The sequence below is a fragment of the Plecotus auritus genome, assembly GCF_963455305.1.
Source record: "Plecotus auritus genome assembly, chromosome: 9".
Classification (NCBI taxonomy): domain Eukaryota; kingdom Metazoa; phylum Chordata; class Mammalia; order Chiroptera; family Vespertilionidae; genus Plecotus; species Plecotus auritus.
Window position 1 is genome coordinate 55,498,847 of NC_137783.1, and position 19,997 is coordinate 55,518,843.

Here is a 19,997-nt window from a genome sequence, read left to right on the forward strand (position 1 = left end):
GAACACGGCAGGGCCACTCACAGAGTTGCCATAGAGTTCTGGTTGTAATAAGAATCCAGACATGGAAATTAGGAAATGTCCCTGAAAGAGGGAAGTGACAGTTTTCAGGGGAAAGCAGAGAGATGTTCTCACTGGAAAATCCATGGTGTTTAGAGAAAAAACCAACAGTTCCCAAGAGATAAATCCTAAGTGAAAGCAGCTCCAAGAGATGGAACAGAGGCTCTGGCTTCCAGCTACAGAAGGACTGCCCCACATCCTAAGTCAACATCACCTGTGCATCTGTCACTCAGGAATCACCATCAGCAGTGGAGACAGGTAATGAAGGGTCAGTGCATGGAGACCAAACCCACTGAAGGCACTGGCCTCAGGCCACCATCTCACTGAATTCACTCCTGGACATAATCTCTTTGAATTAATTGTCAGATGAGACTAGAAAAGAGCAGAATATAAGACCCAAAAATATGCCACTTTGGCATGTAGCTTGTTTTGAACTGAAGACCATTGAGACTCCGTGGGCTCAGAGAAACTTCCGTCCCTGCCTTAACTACCTAGAAGACTCTAACTCAGGGTCTTTTCCAGAATGGGAATTATTACCAGAGATACATGTCACCCGTCTGTTTGACAGGACAAACATCTAATTACCCAACATCTGCTCTTCTTCGGGTGAATTGCCCTCCTCTGCTTAAAACCCCAGGCTTTATCCTACCCCTTAGCTCAGGATGTCATGTATTCCTTATTTTACCTTCTTATCTCTGAATTTTTCATTTATATGGGGTTTCTGACTTTCTCATGTATGTGGGTTCCATACATATAAAATTGAATTTCTCCTGTTAATCTATCTCATGTTGATTTTATTATCAAACCAGCTTTTGTAGGATAGAGTAAAATTCTTCATCCCCTGCGGGACCAAGTCTCGCTATTAAATTTTTCTCTTTATTTCTGCCCCATTCTAACTTCTCCCCTAGTGTTGTTTAGTTGAATTTAATCCAATTAATGCTGAATTTCTAAACCGGAGCCCTCTGGACATCACGGGAAGATTCATTGCATATTTGTAGTACCACTGGCAGTTTCATTCCCTGCCACATTGGGGGTTAATGAGGTATTTATAGAGAAAACATTGAAACTTTTGACCATGCAGAGCATTATGTGTTGTAGGAAATATGATTTGTTTTAAAGAATTTATAACCAAGCTTTATAATTGCCCTTATCTTAAAGTGAGTTCTACCTGTGTGACAGTACGATTACAGAAGCTAATGTGAGCTTAAGGATTTCACATTCAGGTAAGTGGAAAAACAGTTTCAAGTTCTTAAATTTCCTGCATTCCTGACATTCCTGCCAAGAGCTTCCTTTCACACAAAAATGTTGTGTTTCCTCCTTTCTATTTTTTCCTTTTCCCCAACACTTAACAAAAAAAAAAAAAAAAAAAAAAAAAAAGGATGGGAGTATCTTTGACCTTGCATGTAATAAATTTTCAAATTTTATTGTTGATTAAATAAATAAATGCATACACAAATGAATAAATGAATGAATGAAAATTCATTAAAAACTTGATTCTCTGGCTTAATTAGAACTTACTCTTTTATTTGAAGCATCAAGGAACATAGTTCCAGTGACACTGCTGTGATCCATAGATGGCATTTCTTTCCTTCATTTCTTTAAGACACGTAGTCACACTTCACCCCAAGCTTCCAGGACCCCCTCCTTCTGAAAAGCTTTGCTTCCAGAAAATTGAAGAGTCAGACTACCCTCCTGATTAGCCAGTCCCTTCCCCCTTGTTTTACTGTTTGGATATACATGACTTTGCAGCTTTTCCTAGAAAAAGAAGACTAAATCAATATTTCATGCATGACTAAATCAATATCTCCTCTTTCCTTCCCCCGCTCCCTTTTCCTGCCTCTCACATGCCTTGTCTTTCATCTTTCTCCTAATACCTCAATGTAGTACATAATCCTGCTTCTGACTTTTCAACCATAGCCTCATTATTTCTTACTGATTCAATCACACACTTCTTCACAACTTGTTTCTAAATTCTATGAATGCCCCTTACAGCCTCCTAAATCTCTCTGCTATATTAAAAAATGTATTTGCACAATATTCTGTGTTACAAGTGAATTTGCTTTTATGCCACTAAAGCATAGTGAGTATTTGCCATTCATTTAGCTGCCTATTGTCATTTCGGTGTATTCATTTTCCTGGTGAGATGCCCAATGCCAAGGGAAGGTCAATGCCAGGGGAGAGCTGCTGGATAGTTAATGTCCAACACACGCCGACTCCACTTTAGGTTTCAGTCACAGAGACCAGTAGTTGGAATAAACTGACATGTATTAAATGTCCATTTTGTGATGTCAGACACACACAGTTGTAAGGTTTGAGGGGCAGGAAACAGGAGTTGGAGACCAAGACATATTAAAGGGAAGGTTTATTCTGCAATAATGAGCAAGATTCATTATGGAGGAGGTAGAGAAACCAGGATTAGAGGAGGGGGAGGAGGAGAAGGAGAGACTCAACCAGGCTGTCTCTGCAGATGGAGAGACAGAGAGACGGAGAGAAAGGAGAACAGCGGCAATGGAGGGGTGGAGACGGCCTTTTGAGGGAAGGAACAGGAAGGGGTTGGGCCCAGGGCTGAACGGGAAAGGGTGGGCCCCAGGGCACTCAGCATGTGCTGATTGGTGATGTCTCGGCAGAAGACGCCAATAACATCATAACTCCGCCCACCAGTTGGGGGGAGGGAGGATCTATCAACAGTAAGATTTTTTTTATCACAACAACTCTATACTTTTGACACTATTATGCCATTGGTACTAGGCCCTGAAAGACATCTTCCACAGATCTTACTCTTGGAAGCACAGGATGAGATCTAAAGCCTCCCCACTTCCACTTTGTTTTGTTTTTGTTCAAGACAACCTTTGCCAAGCCCTGGATAGTGTGGTTCAGTTGGTTGGAGCATTGTCCCATGTATAGAAGGGTCAAGGTTCAAGTCCTGGTCAAGCCTCATACCCAATTTGATCCCCAAATTGGGGCATAAGGGAGGCAACCCATAGATGTTTCTCTCTCACATAGCTGTTTCCCTTTCTCTCCCTGCTTTTTCCTCTCTCTCTCTGAAATCAATGAAAATCATATCCTGCATGAGGATGAAAAAAATGCCAAATATACATATACCATTGTCTAGTTCTAGAATATTTTTCATGTCAAATGGAAATCCTGTCCCACTTAGCAGTGACTTCCCATAGTGGGATCCCTGTGAATATAATTAATGCCACGTTGAAATGATTAAAATTAAAATTTTATGATTTTTTTATTTTACTATAAAAATCACACACACACACACACACACACACACACACACACACATTTAAACAGTCTTCCACTCCCTACTTTTTCTCACAACTCCCCTTCCTTAAAAGTTATGTCAATAATTAAAGGGTCCAGGATGAAATACCCAAGCTGGTTTCATTAACTTAAAAGATTGCACACTATTTTCCTTTTATTTTCTCCATTATGACTTTACCTGGTTAAATATAGATTTTATGGCACAGGGACAGAGATAGTATTGTCACTAATCAAAAGCTGCACTTCACAGGGGGATTGCAATGAGTTTTAAAATACTAAAGTTTTCTAATATAGGAATGCCATTCCTTGAAGAGAAATGTACCATTTGCACACAAAAAATTCCTGGTATTTATTTGGCCTGTTGGATATAAAATGAATCTTGGAGCTTTCACTTGAATTTCCACCTGACAAGCCTTTGACATGATGCTAATGACTTCCCAGTCTCTTTTTCCAGTCCACACCTCCCTCCAGAGCACTAGCCCATGTATCTAACTGCCTGGTAGACATCACCTTGATAGCCACCAGACACCTGAAACTTAACTTGTCCAAAGCTGACTCATTATTTTGCACTCTCAGACCTGCTGTTGTTTCTGTACATTTGATTTTGCTGAAGATATAACTATCTCCTCAGATGTCCAAACAAGACATCTAGGCATCATTCTCAAATTGTCCTTCCCCACCCACATCTTACTAATCATCACATTCTTTAGAGTCTATCACAGTGTTTCAGGGCCTATTTAAGAGGATCAGCCTACACATGCTTGCACAAGCAAAGCCCCCTGTTTTGATTGCTTCCGATGACACATTCAGCTATCCATTTGCTCCAATAAATTGATCACTGTAGCAACCGAATCGGCCTTGGGTCTCAGTCAAAAGAAAACTTGGAAAGTTAAATCACTGACACGTAAAGAAAATGGCACTATTTCCCTGAAGCCTTTAGTACACAGTTTAACTCTCTGATGTTTTCTGTTCTTGTTATGACAATGAATATGTAAATGGCAGCAGCCAGTCCCAGGCGCTTTCTGCCTTATATCAGGCCTAGATAGATACCTTCCCCTCAACTCTCTTGCTTAGGACCTCTTAGAAAAGCAATAGACCATACAGAGAAATTATTGTAAAGTATAGATGTGTTTATCTAATATCTCATTAGCTTTTACTCATAGGCTAAAGAGCCATTTCCCACCTTCTCTTAGCTTAAGCAGGATTTTCAGAAAAATCCAGAATATTACACTATCAAAATTTTGCCTCTTACATTACAAAGCCTGTGGTCTAGGTGTATTGGTAAGAATACTAGTACACAATAATTTTTCCCAGACTTGTAAAACATTTTTGAGAACTTCTAATTTAAAGTTGAGCATGTAAAAAATAGCCTTTACTTTGTCTAATGGGAAAGCATGAAATAACAAGATTAATGAGAAATAGCAACTCAACATTATCATCCAAACATTTTGACATTTGTGAAAAGGCTTTCAATAGCAATGGATAAATGAAAAAGAGCCCATAATCAATCCTTCAACTTCCTGCCTATCTCCAATTACTAGTGAAATATAAATTCAGATGTAATATCTTTGTTCTTTCTTTATAATTTTTAATATGTTTTCATTGTTTTGGTATTTTTGTTTTTGTTATTTTAGGGAGAGGAAGGGAAAGGTAGAGATAGAAAACATTGTTGAGAGAGAAACGGATCAGCTGCCTCCTGCATACGCCCTATTGGGGATTGAGCCCAAAACTCAGGCATGTGCCCTGACCAGGAATCAAACCAAACTGGTGACCTCTTGGTGCATGGGATGACAGTCAACCATTGAGCCACGCCGGCTCAGCTAATATTTTTTTTTTCTTCAAGAACACTCCTTTTACCATGACACAGAGGCTTGACCTCTCTTTCAATGAAACTTCTGAAAATAATGGTTTCAGAAAACAAATTACTTACTTCAAAAATATTTAATAAAAAAATAAGAGCCATAGAGTCAAAGATGGCACAAGAAATAAATAATAAATAAATCAAAGAACATGAAAAGAATACTTACCACAATAACAATAATAAAACAGAAAATTTTGAAGTATTCCACCATGAGTTTTAAAAATATCATAAAGCAATGAATAAAAACAAGATAATATCAGCAAAGATCCATGAATTTAGGACCAAGTGATAAATTAGAATATAATGAAATATGTATATAAGAACTAGGAAAAGAAATGAGAGAACAATTTTAAAAAACCACACAGAAATAAAGGCAAATTGTCATTGATAACAGAAGAATACGTATTTCTAAGTAAGATCATAAAAGAAAGGATTTAAAAATGCAAGCAAAATAAAATGGATATAAATACGTGTTCCTAAAAGAATTTTGAGAAAAGAAAAGGTAAGGGAGAATAGAATTGTGTAAATTGTGTAACTAAAGAAAATATTTAGAATAAAATCTATCTTTAAAGATACTATTCAAGAAAACTTTCCAGAAATAAAGTCTTAAAATAGAGACTAAACTTTATTCTGTATGCCAGGAAAATTTGACATGATGGTCACCACAAATAAGTGGCCTGCAAAACTTAGGTCTGGGCAGGCAGATAAAGATGAGAGCAGAAAGATGAATTTGGCTTCAGACTTCTCCATAACCATAATCAATGCCAGAGGACAAAAGAACAATTAAAAATTCTCAAGAAAAAAAAAATAGCCCTGACTCGAGATTTATATACACAGTCATTCGCATATAAAGATAAGAAATAGCATGTTGGGAATGTGTAAACATTAGAAATGTTATTACTTTTGGCCCTTTTTAAAGAAACACTCCAGGATGTATTTTTGCAAACCAAGAAAATAAGAGGCAAAAAAAATGAGTAGTGACCATTAATGTATTTAGTTATAGAATTAATATGTTTTAAATTTAGAAATAATGTTTATAAAACAGAATAAAATGTTATACATATTGACAATGTAAATATAATAAAACTAACATTAGTTTAAAAGTTTTGGCCATTTGTATTTCAAATTTTTATCTGTACTCTCTGTCTTCTCCTTCAGGGATTCCTAGAAAGCATATATATCAAGACATTTGAAGCTGTATTAATTAACTCATATTCTCTTTATTTAAAATTTTGTTCTCATATTTTATTTTAAATGGTTATTATTGACATTTCCCCATTGATATGACTTCTGCTTTTAATTCCATTTATTCAATATTCCTGAATCAGTTAGATACATTACTGATATCTACGCCATAATCTTAGATGCAAATAATTAAATTTTTTGCATTTGTCTTAATTTAATATCAAATTACTTTTCACTTTTTGGAGTATATATTGACCAATGGATTTTAGAATCCTAGAGTGCCAAGATAATACTTAGAAATCACATATCCATTTACCTCACACGAATCTCTAGTTCAAGAGTGAACTACAACCGGACCGGTGTGGCTCAGTGGTCAAGCTTGTACCCATGAATCAGGAGGTCACGGTTTAATTCCCAGTCAGGGAACATGCCTGGGTTGTCTGCTTGATCCCTAATAAGTGGTGTTCAAATGGTAGTTGATCAATGATTCTCTCTCATCATTGATGTTTCTATCTCTTGCTCTATGAAATCAATTTTTTTAAAAAATGAACTACATTTTATGTGTATGTGTGTGCGTGTTTATATTTATTCTATGCAATTTTTCACATGTAGACTCATAACAGTCAAAATAATCAATGGGTCTATCACTACAAGGATCTGTTCCATTGATCTCTCATAACTGCATCCACAAGCCCCCCTCCCTTCTGTCTCTCAAGACGGGCAAACTTTAATATGTTTCATTTTAAAAATGTTTCCAATTCTCCACCCTAAGAACAAGTAAAAAGCTAGCCAACTGAAAATCCACAACTCTTGTAGGATCCATAAGAGAGGTAAGGACATAGGACAAACTGCTATCCCCCAAATTGGACAGACAGGTGAAGAGAGGGAGTCATGATTACTAGAGCAGAGATTCATTAGCAGAAACCACTGTGGGAACAGTGTAAGGTAGGCAAACCTGAACTGTAATTGACAAATTGCTGCAGGCTCAGTGTGCACAACTCTGAAAGTTAAAAACTCTAGGGGCACCCATTCATAGTGGGGCCTCTACAATATTTTAAGATTTACCTCCAGGAGCTTGACCAGATTCTTGCAGTAAATGTCTGAGAAAAATCCTTTCCTTGTTCTGAGAGAAGAGGAGAAATAAACTATTTTGAAATACAGTCATATGCCACATAAGAATGTTATGGTCCAGGACTAGCCGCATATACAACTGTGATCCCATGAGGTTACAATAAAGCTGAAAAATTCCTATAGTCTAGTGACATTGTAGCCATGGAAACGGCACACTGTACTGCATCACTTGTGTTTGTAGTGAGGCTGGTGCAAACAAACCTACTGCATTACCAGTTGTATGAAAGTACAGCACATATAATTATGTACAGTACATAATACTTGATAATGATAATACATGACTATGTTACTGGTTTATGTATTTACTATACTGTACTTTTTTCTTGTTACTTTAAAGTGTACTATCTCTACTTAAAATGTTTTGCTGTAAACAGTATGCTGTGTTATGCTGGCAGCACCCTCATGCATTTCCTGTATACCACGTTTCCTGATTGCATCATTATATCTTGTACTTGATTTAATCCCATGTTGTTGTATAAATTTAGTCTAGTTTAAGTGTACAGTGTGAATAAAGTCTACATTAGTGACGTTAGTGTATAGTGATATCCTAGGCCTTCTCATTATTGACTCATTACCACTCACTACTGACTCAACCAGAGCAACTTCCAGTCCTACAAGCTTCATTCATAGTAAGTAGCCTGCACAGGTGTACAATTTTTTTTATCTTTCATACTATATATGTACTGTACATTTTTTATCTATATAATAAAAGCCTAAGTGACTGTTACAGTGGAACCACCAGAACGACCAGTTGCTATGATGAACACTGACCACCAGGGGGCAGATGCTCAATGCAGGAGCTGCCCCCTGATGGTCAGTGCGCTCCCACAGGGGGAGCACTGCTCAGCCAGAAGCCGGGCTCATGGCTGGTGAGCACAGCGGTGGTGGTGGGAGCCTCCCCACCTCTGCAACAGCGCTAAGGAGCAGCAAGACAAGCATTAAGGAGCAGCGAGCAGGTGGGTGGTAAGAAGTGAGGGGTCCCGGACTGCGAGAGGGTGCAGGCCGGGCTGAGGAACCACCTCCCCCCCCCCCCCAGTTCATGAGTTTCATGCACCAGGCCTCTAGTATTTAGATATGTTTGGATACACAAATACTTACCATTGTGTTATAATTGCATGCAGTGTTCAGTACAGTAACATGCTGTACAAGTTTATATCCTAAGAACAATAGGCTATACCATATAGCCTAGGTGTGTAGTAGGTTATACCACCTAGGTTAGTGAGTGCACTCATGATGTTTGCACAATGAGAAATATTGCTTAGCAATGCATTTCTCTGCACATATCCCTGTCATTAAGCAGCACATGACTGTACACCAGAGCAGTCTGTTCTTCAGAAATAGTTCTGCTCTGAGAGAAAACTAGTTAACCAGAGCCCAACTGACCTGAAGAAGGGAAATACCCAACTTCAACCCACTCTTGCAAATAAAAGAGGATTAAAAAAAACCCTAAGAAACATTTGTAAAATGTACTATCCAGGACATAAGCTCACTAAGAGACTGATATCTAATCATAGAACTATATACTTCCCCTGACACCTCACCACCACAAGACTAAATGACTACTTATAATAGTATTTCCCCCATTACACCATGCCTAGTTGTCAAGAAAAATCAGCAGGTATACCAAAGGCAAAAAACACAAATTGAGGAGACAGAGCAAACATCAAAACCAGACATGGCAGGGATGGTGGAATTATCAGAGTGGGAATTTAAAGCAACTATAATTAATATGCTAAGGGCACTAATCCTATATAATAAAAGAGTAATATGCAAATTAACCATCATTCCGCTACACCCACAAGCCATGCCCACCAGCCAATCAGGAGCGAATATGCAAATAAACCCAACCAAGATGGCTGTGGCCACAGAGAGTAGGAGGGAGGCTTGGGTTTCCCCGACGATGGAGGAAGCCAAGCTTTCCACCTGCCCTTGCTGGCCTAGGCCTCCACTCAAGGCTACAAAGTTTCAATGATAGAAGATACATAAATCCAAACAGAAATGGCGGCAGCCACAGAACAGGAAAGAGCAGAAGACTAGGGTTACCCCGGTGATGGAGGAAGCCAAGCTTTCCACAAAACCCTGGCCAGCCCAGGCCTCCACTTAAGACTACAAAGTTTCAATTATAGAAGATACATAAATCCAAAAAAAAATGGCTGCTGCCTCGGAGCAAGCAGAAGGCTTGGCTCCGCTCCAGGCTACAAAGTTTCAATTGTAGAAGATAAATAAACCCCAGATACCAGGGCCTCTGCTTGGGTTGCCAGGGGGCGTGGCCAGCCTGCAAACCACCACAGGCCCCTCACCCAGGCTGCCTCACACCCTAAGGGAACCCTCACCCTGATCCGGGACACCCTTCAGGGCAAACCAGCTGGCCCCCACCTGTGCACCAGGCCTCTACCCTATCTAATAAAAGAGTAATATGCAGATTGACCATCACTGCAACACACAAGATGGCTGCCCCCATGTGGTCAAAGATCCTGCCCCCATTTGGACACAAGATGGCCACCACAAGATGGCCAGCAAGGAAGGGCAGTTGTGAGGGACCAGGCCTGCAAGGGAGGGCAGTTGGGGGTGATCAAGCCTGCAGGGGAGGGCAGTTAGGGGTGACCAGGCCTGCAGGGAAAGGCAGTTGGGAGGGACCCAGGCCTGCAGGGGAGAGCAGTTGGGGGAGACCAGGCCTGCATGGGAGGGCAGTTAGGGGTGACCAGGCCTGCAGGGGAGCAGTTAGGCATTAATCAGGCTGGCAGGGGAGTGGTTAGGGGGTGGTCAGGCTGGCAGGCAGAAACAGTTAGGGGCAATAAGGAAGGCGGACAGGTAAGCAGTTGGGAGCCAGCAGTCCTGGGTTCTGAAAGGGATGTCTGACTGCCTGGTGGGATCGGGCCTAAACGGGCAGCTGGACATCCCTCGAGGGGTCCCAGATTGGAGAGGGTGCAGGCTGGGCTTAGGGACACCCCCCCTTCCCCCATGCTCAAATTTCGTGCACTGGGCCTTTAGTGTATAATATAGAGAGCATGCAAAAACAGATAGACAATATAAGCAAAGAGATGAAAATCTTAATGAAGAACCAAAAATAATTCTAGAGATAAAATGCACTATAACATAAATAAATAATGCCCTTGATGAGCTTATTAGTAGACTGAACATGACCCAAGAAAGATTCTCAGGACATCATTAATACTATCAACAATAATGATAAATTTTTAAAAAGAAAGATTCTCTGAGCTAGAGGATATATCATCAGAATCCTTAAAACCCAAAGAGCAAAGAAAACAAAAACTAAAAGCACAGCAGAATATCTTAGAACTGTGGGACAACTACACATACATAATATGTATGTAATGAGAATAGCAGAAAAGAAGAAAAGAGGGAAATAAACAGAAGAAATATTTGAAATGATAATGACCAAAATTTCTCTAAATTAATATAAGATACTAAACCACAGATCCAGGAAATTAAGAGTACATCAAGTAGGGTATAAAAAAACAAAACTATTTATATTAGTCACATATTTTCAAATACATAAAATCAAAGACAAATAAAAGTTTGGAAAGGAATTGTGGGGGAAATACATCTTATCGGTAGAGGAACAAAAATAAGAATTACATCTGACTTCTACCCAGAAACCATATAGTCAAGAACAGAATACAGGGAAATATTTAATGTGTTAAGAGAAAAGGACCCCACTAACCTGGAATTTTATATCCTACAATATTACCTTTCAAAAGTGATAAAGGTGGTAAAGAAAATACTTTGTTTTGTTTTATTTTCAGGAGAAAAAATGTGGAAATTTGTTGTCAGTAGGCTAGCTTTGCAAGACATTTTGAAAGAAGTTCTTTAGAGAAAATTAAAATGATAGCAATTTGAGACTGAGATTCACATAAAGTAAAGAAGAGCATTGAAAACAAAATAAATAAAGGCAGAATAAAAACTTTAATTTTTTGTATGGTGTATTGATATAACAGATAACAGTTTGTTTAAAATAATACTGAAAATTTATTTGATTATATATGTTATGTAAATATCTATCTATCTACTTATATATTTTTATACTAGAGGCCCAGTACATGAAAATTCGTGCACTCGGGGGGTACCTCAGCCCGGCCTGTGCCCTCTCGCAGTCTGGGAGCCCTCCGGGGATGTCCGACTGGCAGTCGGACATCCTTAGCGCTACCGCGGAGGCAGGAGAGGCTGCTGCCACTGCTGCTGCACTCGCCAGCTGTGAACCCAGCTTCTGGCTGAGCAGCGCTCCCCCTTTAGGAGCACACTGACTACCAGAGGGCAGTTCCTGCATTGAGCACCTGCCCCCTGGTGGTCAGTGTGCATCATAGCGACTGGTCATTCCACCATTTGGTCAATTTGCATATTAGTCTTTTATTATTTTTATATGTAAGTGAAATGAATGACCATACTAGCACTACTCAAAAGAAAGCAGGAGTAGCTATTAATTTCAGATAGAGCAGTTATCAAACTCAGGGAAGTAATCCAGAATAAAGAAAAGCATTAAATAATGATGCAGGATCAATTTTCCAAGAAGACTAACAGTCCTCAACATGTATGTAATTAACAATAAAGCATCAAACTGTGTGCAGCAAAAACCAATAGAACTGTAAAGAGAAAATGATGTGTCTGATATCCTACTTGGAGAATTCAACACCCATCTATGAGAAATGGACAAACCCAGCAGGCAGAAAATCAATGAGGACATAGTTAAATTCAATGATGTCATCAAACGACGGATCTAAATTGGCATCTATAGATTACTTGACCTAACAACAGGAAAATACACATTTTTCTCAAGTTCATATGAAACATTCAATAAGATAGACCACATTCTGGGCCATTAAACACATCTTAGAATTTTAAAATATAGAAATCATACAATGTCTGCTCTCAAACTATAATGGAATTAACCTAGAAATCAACAAAAGGAAGATAGCTGGAAAAATAAAAGTATGTAAAGACTAAAGAAGACACATCTAAATAACCCATAAGTCAAAGAAGAAACCACAAGATAAATTATTAAATATTATGAACTAAATAAAAATGGAAACTCAACTTATTAATAGTTATGTGATAGAATGAAAGCAGTGCGTAGAGGGAACTGTATAGTAGAATGCATATGTTAGAAAATAAGAAAGACCTAAAACCAATAGTATAAGTTTCCACCTAAGGAAACCAGAAAAAGAAGAGAAAATTAAACCCAAAGTAAGTAGAAGGGAAAAAATGATAAGGATTAGAGAATAAATCAATAAAATTAAAAACAGAATATGGATATGAAAATGACATCAAAAAATTAAAATAATCTTGAAAAAGAACAAAGTTAGAGAACTTACACTACCTGACTTCAAGCTTTTCTATAAACTACACTAATCAAAAGAGTGTGACAGCTAAATAGGATAGACATATCCTATCTAATAAAAGAGTAATATGCAAATTGACCGTACCTCTGCTACACCCACAAGCCACACCCACTAGCCAATCAGGAGCGAGTATGCAAATTAACCCAACCCAGATGGCTGCAGCCACGGAGCCAGCAGGAGGCTTGAGTTGCCCCTGGCAATGGAGGAAGCCAAGCTTTCTGCACACCCTGGCCGGCCTAGGCCTCCACTCAAGGCTACAAAGTTTCAATTATAGAAGATACATAAATCCCAACAGAAATGGTTGCCACCACGGAGTGAGCAGAAGGCTTGGCTCTGCTCCAGGCTACAAAGTTTCAATTGTAGAAGATAAATAAATCCCAGATACCAGGGCCTCTGCTTGGGTCACCGGGAGGCGTGGCCGGCCTGCAAACCACCACAGGCCCCTCGCCCAGGCCACCCCACACCCCAAGGGAACCCCCACCCTGACCTGGGAAACCCTTCAGGGCAAACCAGCTGTCCCCCACCCATGCACCAGGCATCTATCCTACCTAATAAAAGAGTAATATGCAAATTGACCATCACTCCAACACACAAGATTGCTGCCCCCATGTGGTCAAAGATGGCTGCCCCCATGTGGACACAAGATTGCCTCCACAAGATGGCCAGCAGGGGAGGGCAGTTGGGAGAGGCCAGGCCTGCAAGGGAGGGCAGTTGTGGGCGATCAGGCCTGCAGGGGAGGGCAGTTAGGGGTGACCAGGCTGGCAGAGGAGGGAAGTTGGGGGCTACTGGGCCTGCAGGGTAGGGCAGTTGGGGGGGACCCAGGTCTGCAGGGGAGAGCAGTTGTGGGGGACCAGTCCTGCAGGAGAGGGCAGTTAGGGGTACCAGGCCTTCAGGGGAGGGTAGTTAGGGGTGACCAGGCCTGCAGGGGAGGGCAGTTAGGGACAAACAGGCCGGCAGGGGAGCAGTTAGGCATCAATCAGGCTGGCAGGGGAGTGGTTAGGGGGTGATCAGGCTGGCAGGCAGAAGCAGTTAGGGGCAATCAAAAAGGCAGGCAGGCAAGCAGTTGGGTGCCAGCAGTCCTGGATTGTGAGAGGGATGTCTGATTGTGTCCCTCAGCCCAGCCTGCACCCTCTCCAATCAGACATCCCTCGAGGGGTCCCAGGTTGGAGAGGGTGCAGGCTGGGCTGAGGGACACACCCCCCCATGCACGAATTTCATACACCGGGACTCTAGTAGAACAATAACAGTGAACCCAAAAATAGACTTGGACTTATAAAATTACCCTTAAGAAAATAAATAACTAAACCAGAAACTAAAAAATTACATATATCTGAGAAAAGACTAGTGCCCAGCATTTATAAATAATCCATGTGACTACATATTGGGTTGATAAAAACCTCAATTAAATAACAGACAAAGTATTTAAAGAGAGTTCACAAAGCAACATACATGAACAACCAATACTCATATGGAACATTTTCAATGTTTTGTTGATCATGGAAATGCAAATTAAAACTACAGTGAAGTCCATAACACTGTCACCAGAACACTTTAAACCTAACAGGCTGACAATACCAAAGGATGGCGAGGATGTGGAGGAACCACAACTCTCATACTTTTCTGGTAATAGTGTGAAATGCTGGACAACCATAACTCACACACCAGAGAAGTAAAAAAGAACAAACCACAGGCTCTAGCAAATGTTAATGAGCATGTGCTACAACCACAGCTTTCATCCATTGTTGGTGGGCTTGTCACTGAGTATAACCAGTTTGAAAAACTGAAGCTGAACTAGCATGTGCCTTATGACCTAGATATTTTCTCCAAGGAATAAGCCCATATAACCAGGAAAAGACGTGTTCCAAAATGCACACAGTAGTAAAATTGATAATAGTCAACAAATGCACATATACAAATGACCATTAACAAGAGAAAGGGAAAAGCTAAAAAAGAAATGTTTGGAAATAAAAATTAATGAATTACAGCTACACACAATTTCATGAATAAGTCTTAAAAACATAATGTTGAATAAAATAAGTTAGAAAATATCAGAATACATACAATCTACATTGTTAGAAGTTAGAGAGTGGTCACACTTGAGATTTGCTAAAAGTGGGCATCAGAGGGCCCACTGGAGAACAAGTGATATCCTATTTCTTTATTGGATTACTTGTTATACAGGTGTAATCAGGTGAAAAGTCATCAAGCTCTATACTTACACTTAATGCACTTTTCTGAATGCATGATTTTCCTCAATAAAATTTTACTTAGAAACAAAGCATGTCAGCACAATGGTTCAATAGGCAGCTTCAAGGTCTCATTCCCCTTTCTCCTTGAAACATCACTAAACAAGCAAAATTGTCAGGAACAACTTTGTCAGAACTCCAAGCAAATGATAAATCACAAAAAAAGGCAACTCTAAATGATAGAAAAGCAGTGTGTGTGTGTGTGTGTGTGTGTGTGTGTGTGTGTGTGTGTGTGTGTTAACTTGCCCTACCTCCTCTCCCACATAGCAGGTTCTGAAGCAGCAGCAGCCCTGGGTGGGACCCTGTTTCTGGATCTAGAGGCAGCAGAACATATCTTTTAGTTAAATTATTATGTACTAGAGGTCTGGTGCACAAATTCATGCATGGGTGGGGTTCCTCGCCCTGGCCGGCAATCTGGCCTGATCAGGATCAGGACCATCTTGCCCTGTCCCAATTGGGGCTGACCAGCCGGCCTGCCGGCCAGGAGGATGGACCACAAGAGGTTTGCTGGCCATGGGAGGTTGGATGTGGGAGCGCTCTGACCACCAGGGGGAAGCTCCTGAGTTGAGTGTCTGCCCCCTGGTGGTCAGAGCATGTCATAGCGACCAGTCAACTGGTCATCCAGTCAACCGGTCATAACAGTTGCTTAGGCTTTTATATATAGAAACTAGAGGCCCAGTGCACGAAACTCGTGCACTGGTAGGGTCCCTAGCGGCTGCCAGCTGCCCGCCAGGTACTCCCTCCATTCCCCCGGCCAGCCCCACCCCCTGGTCGAACTGCCAGAGGAACTCCTGGTTGAGGGGACAATTTGCATACTATGCTTTTATTATATAGGATATCTGTCCAAACTTTTTGGGGGGGCTGCCTGAAATAGTGATGTGAGCTGCTCAGCTTTTTAAATCTAACTTGGAACTCAGGGTAGAGAAGTGGTAAGAATTGCTCAAAAACACTGCAAGGTGAACTGCAACCTGCAGGTGCCTAGGGCAAAAGATTATGACTTTAAAATCTATTTGGCTGTCTAAAGCCCTGGAGGAAAAGCTGGGGGAATTTTTGGAAATTGGAATAGTCAAAAGTACCCAGGTATAGATTTTTAAAATCCATATTCATGCCCACAGCAAGACATACACTCATAAAAGACCTGAGAAGACCCTAAATTTCACCTTGAGCTGATACCTGGGGCTAATGCAAGCCTGCTGAGTGTTGGAGTCCCTAGCATAGAGACAATTCTCTACCAAAACATTAGCTGAACACAAGCTAAGCAGAGAATTCAGTAACCACACACAGAAGGCATACCATCTTCATAAAAATAGTTTGGAAAATTCACTAAACAAATGGACTCCTATAGTCTTCAACAATCAATAAAACAGAAAAATCTGGAGTGGAGGGAGGGGGTGGAATCTGATTTTCAGAGATAGCACATTGTCATATTCAAAAGTCCAATTTTCCGCACTTCAGTCCTCAGACAGAGGAGGTGGGAAGTTCCGAGGGCAATGCTGTCCTGCTGACCCAACAGGACCCAGACATGGTCTTGGCCCAGCGCCAGCTTCAGCTGCTGTGGGGCTAGGTGACAGCCAAGGTGTTGGTTCTGAACCTGGCGGTGCTGGAGAACCCAAGCCCTTCCACAGCCCCCTTCCAGTTCCAGATCAGCTTTGAGTGCAATGAGACTCTGGTGGATGGCCTGGAATTGATGTCATTTATGTTGGCTCAGCTGAGAATGAGGAGTTTGATCCAACCCTAGACTCGGTGCTGGTTGGCGGTGCAGGGAAACGCATGTTCATCTTTCAGGCTAATGTCCCCAACTCATCCCTCCTCCATGAGAGCGATGCCTTAGGTGTGCCCTTGGACCTCATCACCTGCACCTACCATGGACAGGAGTTCATCCCCGTGGGCTATTAAGTCAATAATGAGTACCCCAACCCAGAGATACAGGAGAACCCAAAGCCAGACCTCTCTCAGTTCCAATGGAACATCTTGGCCTGGAATCCCTTGGTGACCCATTTCCAATCCACTGGGACAATCACACAGACAGCCTGGAGGTCATAGAAAACTAGGACCCATCCCTAACCTCAGCCTCCCCATCACTGCACCTATGTCAAGGGCTTGGGTCACCCTGTGTCAACTCTGGCCTCCTCCCAGAGAATGCCATGGACTGCATCTAACTGGGGAACTCCAGGCCCTACTTGGGCCCAGCTGGGACTAAGGCCAGTCTCCAACACACCTGCAGGGGGCAGTCAGGCCTCCTGGAGAGTCCTGTGGGGGCCATCTGGAAGACTTTGGGGCCATCAACTACATTCAGGCCTGTCAAACTTGTCCGCAAGGAAAAAACAGGCCTCAGATCTCTCCCAGTCTTATCCCAGAAGGATTATCTCACCTTTACTGCCCAGTCCTATAAAAAGTAGGTACTTCAGTTCTTAATTCTCCCTAACTTGTGTTCTTTCTCTTCCACATGCAGGCTATTGTGTCACCATCCTCCCCATATGAGTACCATTGACCCAGAGCGCTTCCCACAGACTTCCCTGGCCTGCCTTGAGGCTTTCTTGGTCAATGGCTGGCAAGGATCTGGTCCTGTTGGGCCAGAAGCTCTGTCATTTCTTTCCCCTCCCAAACATCTGAGTGGACCCACTCAGCTTTCTGGAGTCACAAAGAATCTGGGTTAGAAGGTGGACTCAGACACAATTTCTGTCCTCTTCCCAGGATGATTTTTAGTGTGTTTTCTTTTTCAATCCAACAGCCTCTGGACAACTCTTTTCCCAAAACTGTGATAAGCAGGTTGCTGAGGAATGATGGTTGAGTCTCTTCTCAGTCACAACCACCTTCTCCTTGCCTCCTCACTGGATCTGGATTCCCCTGGAGGTACCACTGTGGGGAGATGGCATGCTGGAGCGGCCAGCCTGCTCTCCTACTCTGTCTGTCTCACTGTAAGTAACAGGGCCCCTCTGCTTCTGGCTGCCTTGATGGGCCTTCTGCTAAGACCTCACACTCCCACAGGCAACAAACAGAGTGATTGCAGGCACAGGAAGTAGTAGGGACCCTGAAAGCCTCCCTCCCCCTGCCATGCTCTCTGCCAGGTTTCCCATCCGCTCGCTGCTGTGTGGATGCTGTTGTATATTAAAGGGTTTTTATATTTAAAGAGACCAGTTTTCAACAACAACAAAATCACAAAGTATGCAAGAAAACAGGAAAGTATAGCCCATTAAATAGAACAAATTTTTTGATAGAACCATCTGTGAGGAAGCCCAGAAATTGGACTTACTAGGTAAAGAGTTTAAATCAACTGGCTAAATTAAGCTCATAGAACTAAAGGAAAATATGGAAGAAAATTTAAGGAAATCCAAAAATTACAGAAATAAAATGAAAATATCGATAAAGAGATAGACATTATAAAAATTAATCAAACATGTTTTGGAACCAAAAAGTATAAAAACTAAAATAAAAAAATTACTAGAGTTCAACAGCTGATTGGAGCAGGCAGAAAAGTGAAACCGTGGATTTCAAGACAGGATAGTTGAAATGACTGAATCTAAGGAGCAGAAAGAAAAAGGATGAAGAAAAGTGAGCAGAACCAAAGGTCTCTGTGAAACACCATAAAGTAAATGAACATATGCATTATTAGAGATATAGGAGCAGAAAGAATAATTAAAATGATGGCCAAAACATCCCAAATTTGATGAAATACATAGATTTAAAAATCCAAGAAACTCAGTGAGCTCTAAATATAATAAACTCAACACTCAGCGCCTTAGCACAACTCAAGACACTTTATAATAAAATTAATTAAAGCCAAAGACCAATAAAAATCTTAAAAACAGAAAGAGAAAAAAAAAGATGTTCAGTAAGATTAACAGCCAATTTCTCATCAGAAGCCATGAAAGCAGGAAGACAGTATAATGAAATATTTAAAGTGCCGAAAGAAAAATAAAGTCAAATAATTCTATATCTGGCAAATCTCCCCGCAAAGAATGAAAAACAAATTAAGACATTTCTAGGGAAGTAAAAGCTGAATGGGTTCATTATCAATAATCCTGTTTTATAAGACACCTTAAAGGGAATCTTTCAGATTGAAATGAAAAGATACTGGACAGTAACTTGAAGGCATCTGAAGAAATACAAATGCATCTAGTAATGATAAAAACATAGAAAAATATAAAAGCCTATATCATGTATTATTTGTAACTCTACTTTTTCTCACATGATTTAAAAGACAAACATAAAAATAGTTACAAATCTATAATTACTGGGCATATAAAGTATAAATAGGCATTTGTCCAAAGAATATATACAAATGGACAATAATTACAGGAAATTATACTAAACATCTTTAGGTAAATGCAAATCGAACTCACAACAAGATACTGTTTCACACCTACTAGGATGGTTTTGATTTTAAAAAATCAGGTGCTGGTAAAGATGTGGAGCAGTTGGGACCCTTGTGCACTGCTGGTCGGAGTGTGAAATGCCGCCCCAGCTCTAGAAAGCAGTTGGGCCCTTCCTCATCTAGCTGCATATGTCATTGACATTGGTCCATGCTTCATAGCAATTTCATGACAGTGTTCTAAGACCACCACATTCTGGAACTCGTTTCTGCCTAATCATATACATTTTCTATTACTTAAAATGTAATACATGGTTTTTCCTTATTAGTAATAGGTTTTTAATTTTATGTCTATCGTGTTTGGCAAATATACAAAGAAGAAAAGCCAAACCCCACTGAGTGAAAAAGAAGGAATAGGTGGCTACTAGGAACCAGCTGTAGATGATCAAGTGATGAAGCCAGAGCTGAAAAGTATATGAGCAAACACCCACAGCTCTGTTATTTCATCAGTCCTTTTCCTCTCCATCATAAAGATTGATTTAAGCCATTACCATCTCATGCCTGGAATGCAGCCC

At 40.8% G+C, this 19,997-nt stretch overlaps 1 pseudogene across 1 annotated transcript; it reads left to right on the top strand.

Moving 5' to 3' along the window:
- Positions 1–208: 208 nt before the first annotated feature.
- On the top strand, positions 209–17,269 carry LOC308233513 (histone chaperone ASF1B-like; annotated as a pseudogene). Its single transcript has 4 exons — positions 209–315; positions 1,216–1,280; positions 16,135–16,190; positions 16,675–17,269. The product of its transcript is annotated as a histone chaperone ASF1B-like (transcript).
- The last annotated feature ends 2,728 nt before the right edge of the window (positions 17,270–19,997 follow it).